Raw genomic sequence first — 8,771 nt, forward strand, 5'->3', positions numbered from 1 at the left:
GCCTGTTTTATATTTGTTCCTCCTGTTATTTCTCTGAATGGGAGCCCTTTTTCTCTTTTGTATTAAACCTCTGCATGTGACCATTAAATTGGAAGACATAGGATTGTCAGTATAAAGATTGTTGGTAGACAAGTACATGAAATTAATAGATTGCCTTTCAAAAATCCCGACTGTGACTCTTGCAGCCCACCAAGAATCGTTATCAAAATGTACTTATATATTATAGTATACAGAGGGGTTATTTTTTTACAAAAAAGAAGATTATGATTAGGTTTGATAAAAGGGGAAGGAAAGAGCAGATGAATCAAAGAAATGTAGAGCACGAGGTTGGAAACACAGTTTGTAAGACAGAGACTGTGGTGAAGTCTTGGTGCAAAGTAACCTAAGGTCTCTTACTTCTTTATTAAAGCCTCACAGACAAAGGTTTTTAGTCATAGGTAACCACGACAGAGCAGCTAAGCTGTGGTAACTTATATATCCATAACATATTTTGTCCATTTAGGATGTAAACCCTTGTTCCATGGTTCAAGCTGGGGCCATGTGAACTTCAGCAGCAATATTAGTACTAATGTTCATCAGTGAGCTAGCATAAGCAAATGGAAGATATTCTAAAAATGGAACTTTTGATAATTTCATGCTTGGAGAAAAAACGCTGGTTGCTTTTTCTAAGTTACAATACTATGAAATTTACAGCTGACTGTTCAAAGGTGGTCAAGATACAGTAACATTATAGGACAACTTCTCTTTCATACAGAAAAAAAAAAATTCACTGTCATTTTAAGGACAAACTTCCCAAAGGCAAGACAACAAGATGAGAGGTCAAAGAGTTATAGCAGATGGAGTTACATCAGGTTGGCAGCCAGTTGCCCGTGGCTTCCCAGGGTTCAATTTTAAAGCCAGTGTTTCTTAATGTTTTTATAAATGATCTGGACACAGGAATCAAACCAAATGTACATAAAGTTTGCCAACGATACTAAACAAGGAGGAGCCACTACGCTAGGAGGCTTGAGAGGCCTTGCAGAGAGATCCGAGTAGCCTGTAGAGCTGGGCAATGACTGATCACGTGAAATTTAACAAGACCAATTACTGGATTCTCCACCTGGGACAGGGTAATCCTGGTTATATGTACAAACCAGGAGACAAGAGGCTGGAGAGCAGCCCTGCAGAAGGAGATCTGGGAGTCTAGGTTAACAGCAAGTTGAATATGAGTCAACAGTGTATCCTGGCAGCCAAAAGGGCCAACTGGGTCCTGGGGTGCATCAAGCACAGCATAGCTAGCTAGTTGAGGGAGGTGACTGTCCCACTCTACAGCGCACTGGTGCAGCCCCACCTCAAATGCTGTGCACAGTTTTGGGTGCTTCAATATATGGACATCAAACTATTAGTGTGCCCAGAGTAAGACGACCAAGATGGTGAAATGTCTTGAGGACAAGGAAGTGGCTTGAGGAGTGGCTGAGGTCACTCTTGCAGAGGAGAAGGCTGAAGGGTGACTCACGGTAGTCTACAGCTTCCTCAAGGGGGGCAGTGGAGGTGCTCATCTTCTCTCTCTGGTGAGCAGCAACAGGAGACAAGGAAACGGAATGAAGCTGTCAGGGGAAGTTCAGATTGGGTATTAGGAAAAGGTTCTTCACTAAGAGCATGTTCAGTCACTGGAACAGGCTCCCCAGGGAAGTGGTCATGGCACCAAGCCTGTCAGAGTACAAGGAGCATGTGGATGATGCTCTTAGTCATATGTTTTAGTTTTAGGTAGTCCTGTGAGGAGCAGGGAGTTGGACTTGGTCTTTATGGGTGCCTTCAAACTTGAGATATTCTATGATTTTATGATTTTACTATATAGCTTCTTTCCTTTATCCAGATTTCCTCTAAAGAGCTTCATAAACAAGAAAGTGTAGGATATGATGGCTCTCCCACAAGTATTACATAAAAAGAAATGGACCTTCAAAGAGTCTGCTATCAATTTCTCCAGACATTACAGATAAACGTCTGGGAATCCACCAGAGTAACCTGAACCTGCCATATATGGCTGCAGAGCAACACCCAATATTTATTGATGAATTCTGAGGCCTGATACCAAAATTCAGTAAAAGTCAGAAGGATCTAACCAGTCGTTCAGGCCTCAGCTGTTCAAATCTGTCAGTAGCTGTGCATTGCCATGCTGACTTGAAGCAACAGTATACAGCATCCTCCTCAGTTGTAAGAATTGAAACAGAGGATTTACCAGTATCAAACTCCACAATATAATCTTCCTTGCCTAGGATATAAGGAGACTGACTTTACTATCCTGAAATCTGGATACTTAAAATTTATTTTTTAGTCTCCCTAAGACCTAGACAAGCACTGCTAGACGAAAATAAATTGTCAACTAATTCAAAATTCACTTTCTAAGCAATCCTTTAAATGGCAAGAGGGAACACATCCCAGTACCCTCAGATTATAGAACAGACAGTAAATTCCACAATAATCCATCCACCATATTGAAACTATAGCAAGTTCTCCTTGTGGAGCTGCACTGTTTCACATTGTGGAAGCCTATTTGCCCCTGGGAAATGGGACTGAAGTATTAGTGGAAGACCAGAGTTTTCCAGTGCCTCCGATTCTGCACCCAGATTTGCTTCACAGAATTTAAAGAGATTTCTCCAGGTCTTTGCAAGCTCTTCTAAATACAGAACATGCACTGTACATTACTTTTTGCTCAGCCACCCTCTCACATGACTAGGCCTGGTCAGTATCTCATGGCCTCCACCATGCTGTGCCAGGCATCACACGCATGGAATTGTACTGATTCCCTAGGAAATACTCTTTCTAAATGGTCTTTCAGATGGGGACCCCACTGTGAGGCAGAGTACTACAGTACATCACCAAGATTCCTCTCGTGTTCTTCCAGTATCGTGTGAACTTCAAAGCAGGAGATACTACAATGCTGCACTCTAAGTGTGTTAGATGCTTGTATCATAGCTGGGGGGCTGGATATTGGGTCAAACATTTGTCTCATGCTGAGAAGACAAGACTTATCTCCTTTCTTTTAAGGCTCTCTTGCTTCAAGGCCCTTCTGAGCAGCAGAGATATACTTACCATTGATGTGAACACTACGCTCTTCTTTACACAAAAGATGACAAATGACAAAAAATGGGGGAGAAATAGTAGAACAAGGGGGAAAAACACCAAAGTGTATAGCAACATATATACCTGTTGACAGAAGATATTAAACTGAATAAAATGATAGAACTTAAAACTACTCATCAAAGTCTAATATATTCTAACAAGTCTGAAATGGCTGGCATCTAGATGCATTTCCTCCCCAGATGGCAGGAATGACTGAGCCAAATTTACATCTGTATGCCTATGCATATCTCCACAGCATATTTATGCATGCATTTTGAACAATTAGGGGCCAAATAATTCACAGTTCCATCTACACAACAATGCCACTGAAATCTGGATCCCTCACTTAACTTGAGCATCCATTGCAGTCAAGTAAGTCACAAATGTTTTCTTTAAAAACAAATGTATTTACACCGTATATCAACCATTTCATTACCTGTGGGGTGAAAAAAATGAGAATAGCTGTCAGATTAGGATGAAACAATCTTTACAATTTTTCAGCAACTTCCAAATCATTCTTGCGTTCAGAAATATTTTCACTACTGTTATTACAAGTAGGGTCCTGAATTATTACACCATTGATATTTACAGTTTTATCTACCACACTATGTGTATGGTTTGACAACTCTGTGTGTGAGGTATTAGTTTGCTGCTTTAATCTCTACTTCATAGAGAAAGTGGGAGAGTAAGAGATTTTGAAAATGTGGTTCCAAATCAGAAAGGACTATAGTCTCCTTTTTTAATGCACTAAACTTCTTGCTGACAGAAGCAAAACTGGTGCTGCTAAACTTGTCTATACACACATTCAAGTCCTCTTACAGCTGGTACACAGACCTAGTAGATGAGGACTTGGACGATGAAATCAGAAATGCAGTCATAATCATTAGAAACTAGCTTATTATTTCAAAGCATTGTATAATGACACTAGAATTTCACAGGACAGGATCAGATTTTTATTTTAAATAAATGTTTATCCTTGGAAAAGGGATAAGAAACGTTGTAGACATAAAAATTTCCCATCTCATAAGGTGAAATCTATGTAATTTCTCCCTATTATAGAAACAGAAGACCTAGTCCCGCACTTTCCTACTAAGGAGCTCTAAAAACTAAGACAGCTAGGTCAAAATCAAGAATATGTTTTGCTAGCAACCATTTAAAACAACATAAAAAGTGTTAAAAGAATCAATAGGCTAAGTATCAGGATGAATTCTCCTACCTATAAATACATCTTTGATGGCAATTCTTTGTCAGTACTGCCTATTTTTATGACTGTGATGAGAATATACTTTCTACAAATAATCTTTCATTTTCATCTACTGCATAATTATATAAAATATGCCTCCAACATCATTAAAAATTGCTTTTAGTACATAAAGTACAGCTGTGCTGTTTAGCTAGCAAAAGGATATTTTCTTCCTATAACACTCAATCAGTATTTATATTTTAAAGCATTTTTTTCTAAGATACACAATGTCTAAACAGCTATTTTCTTTTATTGTTTCTTCAGAAATACACCACTGGCTATGTTACTTCTTAGACTTCCTTTATTCCTCAAATAAACATTCAAGCACAAAAGGCAACACATGGAAAATGGCAAATGAAGGAAAACTGAAAATCAAACCAATGTTCTTTGAAATACTTAAGTGTAATTATAAAGGAACAGCCACAAATACCCGCAAAATGAGCATGACACATTTAAATTTCCTTACTAAAGTACAGGGTCTCCTGCTACAGTCTGTGTGAGAGAAGTTTTGAAGAGTTAGTCAGATTTGCAGACTGAATCGTTAACCACAGTCTAAGTAGAAAAAAAAAGTAAAGAATTTTCAGTTCAAAGATGCAATGCTTTCCCTGTGCATGTGCATAATACACAAATGCAGTCGCGTTTTTGTCTAAGTAGAGATATTTGTATGTAGATTTTGGTTGTTATTAGTTACACTAGCCTTTTATGCCTCTTCATGTAACTTTTATTCACATGAAATAAACCCCTGGTTGTGCCTGATCTCAGCTGAGAGTAAGTAAATGCTTTATTTTGTTTAAGGGTGAAAAAAGGAGTGACAGATCACTTACCATTTGCTGTGCAGACTTTGTATTCATTAGAAGAGCCACAATCAATAAGAACCAAAACCAATTTTTCCTTAAAGATAATTATGCCCAGCACCACTAGAGTGTTTAGGAGTCTGACAGGCTTTCATTTATTAACATGAATCACCTTTGAAAGTTTACAGCTTCCTAATCCAAATTTAGCCTTACAGAATGCAAGCTGTAAAATGTTCCTGTTTTGTGATACAAAACTATACCATTTTTCTCATGGTTACTTTTACATTGTGTAAGTTGCATAAGTTTCAAATGCAGAAAAACTGCAAATTACAAACTAATTTGCTACTTTTCACATTTTATAGAGCAATCTCTTCTAGGTTTTGAGGGCAACTGTTTTTTCTTACTTTTTTTTTAAAAAAAAAGAGAAACTATGGAAGCCATTAGGTTTTTATACTGAATATGTTCTTTTAGTTTAACAAGAAAACCAGAAATTAAACCATTGTTTTAAACTTATTGCACATTAGAAAACTCTTTCCTTAACTTTGTGCATATTATGCAGAGTATTATTGAGGCGTTTTAAAATCTAACAGATTCTGAACTATGGTATCCAAAGACAGACTCGCTTAACAAAGTATTTAAATATATACACAAATAGACAACATATTTGAGACCTAAGTGAGAAGAAAATTTCTGCAAAACTGTATAGTCACAGCACCAAGGAATATAGACATTTTTAACACAAAATAAATGAAGCATTGCTTCAAAACCATTGTGCCTAACAGATTCACAAAGCAAAGACGATCACAGTATAAGTGAAATTCCAACCCTAAATCATTCTGTCCTACGCTTGTGCTTATAAGATCTTCTGTCAGGAGCTAATCTCACGTGACAGGCCTGATCCAAAGCCATTTGAAGTCAATGGAATGTCTCTTCCTGACTTCAGGGAGCTTTGCATCCAGCTCTTATAAACTTCAACAATACAGTTCATAGAAGGTTGTTTTAAGAGAACAATAGTTAAGCATTGTCTAAGTAGGAAAGAATGTTAGCTCAAATGGAATTTACCTGCAGCAGTAGACTTGTTAGGTTTGTTTTGTTACTGTTTTTTTATGCACATAACACAGTTAAACCTTTCCAAACTGAGAACATTCCGTTTCTTTAGCAGAAGCCAGAGAAAATCAAAACTGCAGTCAAATACAGACACAAAAAATAATTAGGCAATTTTGTATGTAGTAAGCTTAGATTTTCTAAATAAACAAAAGACCACTTTTAAGGCCTCAATTAAGGTTTTCTTAGACAGCTGTACATTAAGAATAAGACAGAACAAGAAGTTTCAAAAATATATCAGGCATTCCTGCAGTTAACAAACAAAAAGATAAATTAAAAAAATAAAACTAGTTGTGTAAGCAAGGGGGTAGTATGACAGGAAAAGAAGTTATTTTGGTTTTTCTTTTTTAATAAGATTCTCTACTGACTGAAGTAAATTTCAAAGCTACAGCTGACAACTACCAGGCCTGATAAGGAGCCCAGTCAGACTGTTATTTATTGTTTGAAAATAATAACAGAACTGTAAGCCCTGAAACAGCAATTAACTTCATTGTAAAAGCTGGTGAAAGAACAGTCCTGTTGCTGTGGCTATTCTCTGTTTATAAGAAAAATGGAGCAATGATGAAGTAGACTAGTACAGAACCTGATGCTGATCCCAGGTACACCAGTACCAGTAAATTTACACTGATGAAAAGTCAAATCAAAATCAGGTCCACCAACGCCAAGTTCCCCAAGGCAACAGAGCATGGTGGTTCTAACTTCCTCACTCACACATGAAATCAAGTCACTACAGCTATTTTAGTTACTAGTGTGGAGATGAAAACACAGAAACTTCCAATTAAGCACAAATATTCCACAATGTCCACCTTGGGATACTGACTCTATGTTTCACAGTGAAAAAAAGACATTAAATCATAAAGACTTATTCATGATACATACAAGCCACTGTTAATTTTCTTTGTAGTTAGTTCAACATGTTTAACAACAAACACTGACATTACTGGCATTATTAGTTAATAATTTTCCGAAGGGTCTATGAGTTGTTAGAACAAAACCAAGGTAGCTCATATGTCAAAAAGTAAAGTAAATTAGACAAAGCACAATGAAAAAGCAAACATCAATTTCTCCAACGTATAGATACTACACTTTCTGTCTCCTTCATCTAAGCAGTATTGGCAACTGAAAGTAAACCAATCACTTCATAAATATACCTAACCAAACTGCTGACTTTTTAGGCTGAGCAGGTGAATCAAACATAATTACAAATTTCATCTCATGCCAGTACAAAATTACTTTTTTTTTTTTTTCAGTTGAAATGAAACAGTATTTCTCAGGTCTAGCATACCTTGTTTGGTATCATCAATATTTTCTTACAGTAATTGTTAAACAGACCATTTTGTTAAACTCAAAAAGACCCCAAACATTTCATTTGGGTGTTTTGACCTCTTTTCTCCTTGTTGCTATTAAATGCATTTCTGAACTGAAGCATTGCCCTAAAATGAAAAATCAGCCTTTCATGTAAGAAAGTCAAAACAATATGCAGACTCTAGTTTTATATTTTTTCTTCTGAAATGCACAAATTAATTGTTTTATTCACTCCAGAACTACATTTGGCGTAAAGAAACCATTCATATATTTTGTTAAGCCTTATTTTGCCAGATACCAGAGAACTTGCTTTTATAGTTCTACCCCGTTCTCTCCTCGTTGTACACAGGCAGTTGGAACACAAACTGCTGAGTATTGCTAGCTGGTATCCTAATTCCCTCAGACCTAATCTGCTCCCTGCTTCCTCCGTTCTTGCTGCTGCTGCTACTGCTGCTAACACTTCCTTAGCCTTCAGGAGACCCGGGCTTCCCGTCACCGCCACCCCCGCCACCCCCGCCGCCTCTGAGCATTCCCAGGTGCTGATAATCTTTTTTCTGTATTGCTGCTGCTGCTTCTCCTTGTTTTGGCAGATGTTACAGCTTTGCACGTTGCAAGGATCTTACCTCCGAGACCCTCTTTGTTGCTCTGTCTGACCACGTTGGAAGCAGGGAGTGATGGATATTAGGGAAGCATGAGCCTCCCCTTGCTGTTTAGCAGCTGGTCTGCAAAGAAAGATAGAGATGCTGCTCTCTCCTCCTCCCCCTCCTCCCCGTCCCAGCTTCCCCCTCCCTCCTCCTTGCTCCCTCCTTCCCATCCACAAACTCCAGTTCTGTCTGCGCTTCAACACAATGCGCTACCTCTCAGCACCAGCTACCTAAGGTCAAGAATACAATCCCCCTCACCCTTCCCCCCAGCCTTTCCCTCTCCAGTCTCATGCATCCTCACCCCTGCTTCCCACTGAATATGGTATCTTCCCAACTAGACATGCCTTATTTGGCTCTAGGGTCTAAAGCACAATTTCAACGGCCCTAAGAGAAAAAAAAACTTATAGAACAGAAGATGCACAGGGAATGCCAGGGATATGATGGGAAAGGGGAAGTCTTCTGGAGAAACTGGAAACTTTGAGGGTTTATCTATGTGTGAAAGAAATCTAGTCACAGTAGCCAAAGCCTGCCACTTGGAGATTAGTTTAAAAGATCGATACAGATTAAAGAAAAATACCC

General features: G+C 38.2%; 1 protein-coding gene across 2 annotated transcripts in view; it reads right to left on the bottom strand.

Annotated features, from left to right (window-relative positions):
• Nucleotides 1-8,282, bottom strand: part of GREB1 (growth regulating estrogen receptor binding 1) — a 108,939-nt gene extending 100,657 nt beyond the window's left edge. For both annotated transcript variants that reach the window (XM_027787845.2, XM_005238167.3), the window contains exon 1: nt 8,172-8,282. The gene's annotated coding sequence lies outside the window, so the exon portion shown is untranslated. The remainder of the gene's footprint in view (nt 1-8,171) is intronic.
• Nucleotides 8,283-8,771: the final 489 nt, after the last annotated feature.

This window comes from Falco peregrinus, chromosome 7, assembly GCF_023634155.1.
Source record: "Falco peregrinus isolate bFalPer1 chromosome 7, bFalPer1.pri, whole genome shotgun sequence".
Classification (NCBI taxonomy): Eukaryota; Metazoa; Chordata; class Aves; order Falconiformes; family Falconidae; genus Falco; species Falco peregrinus.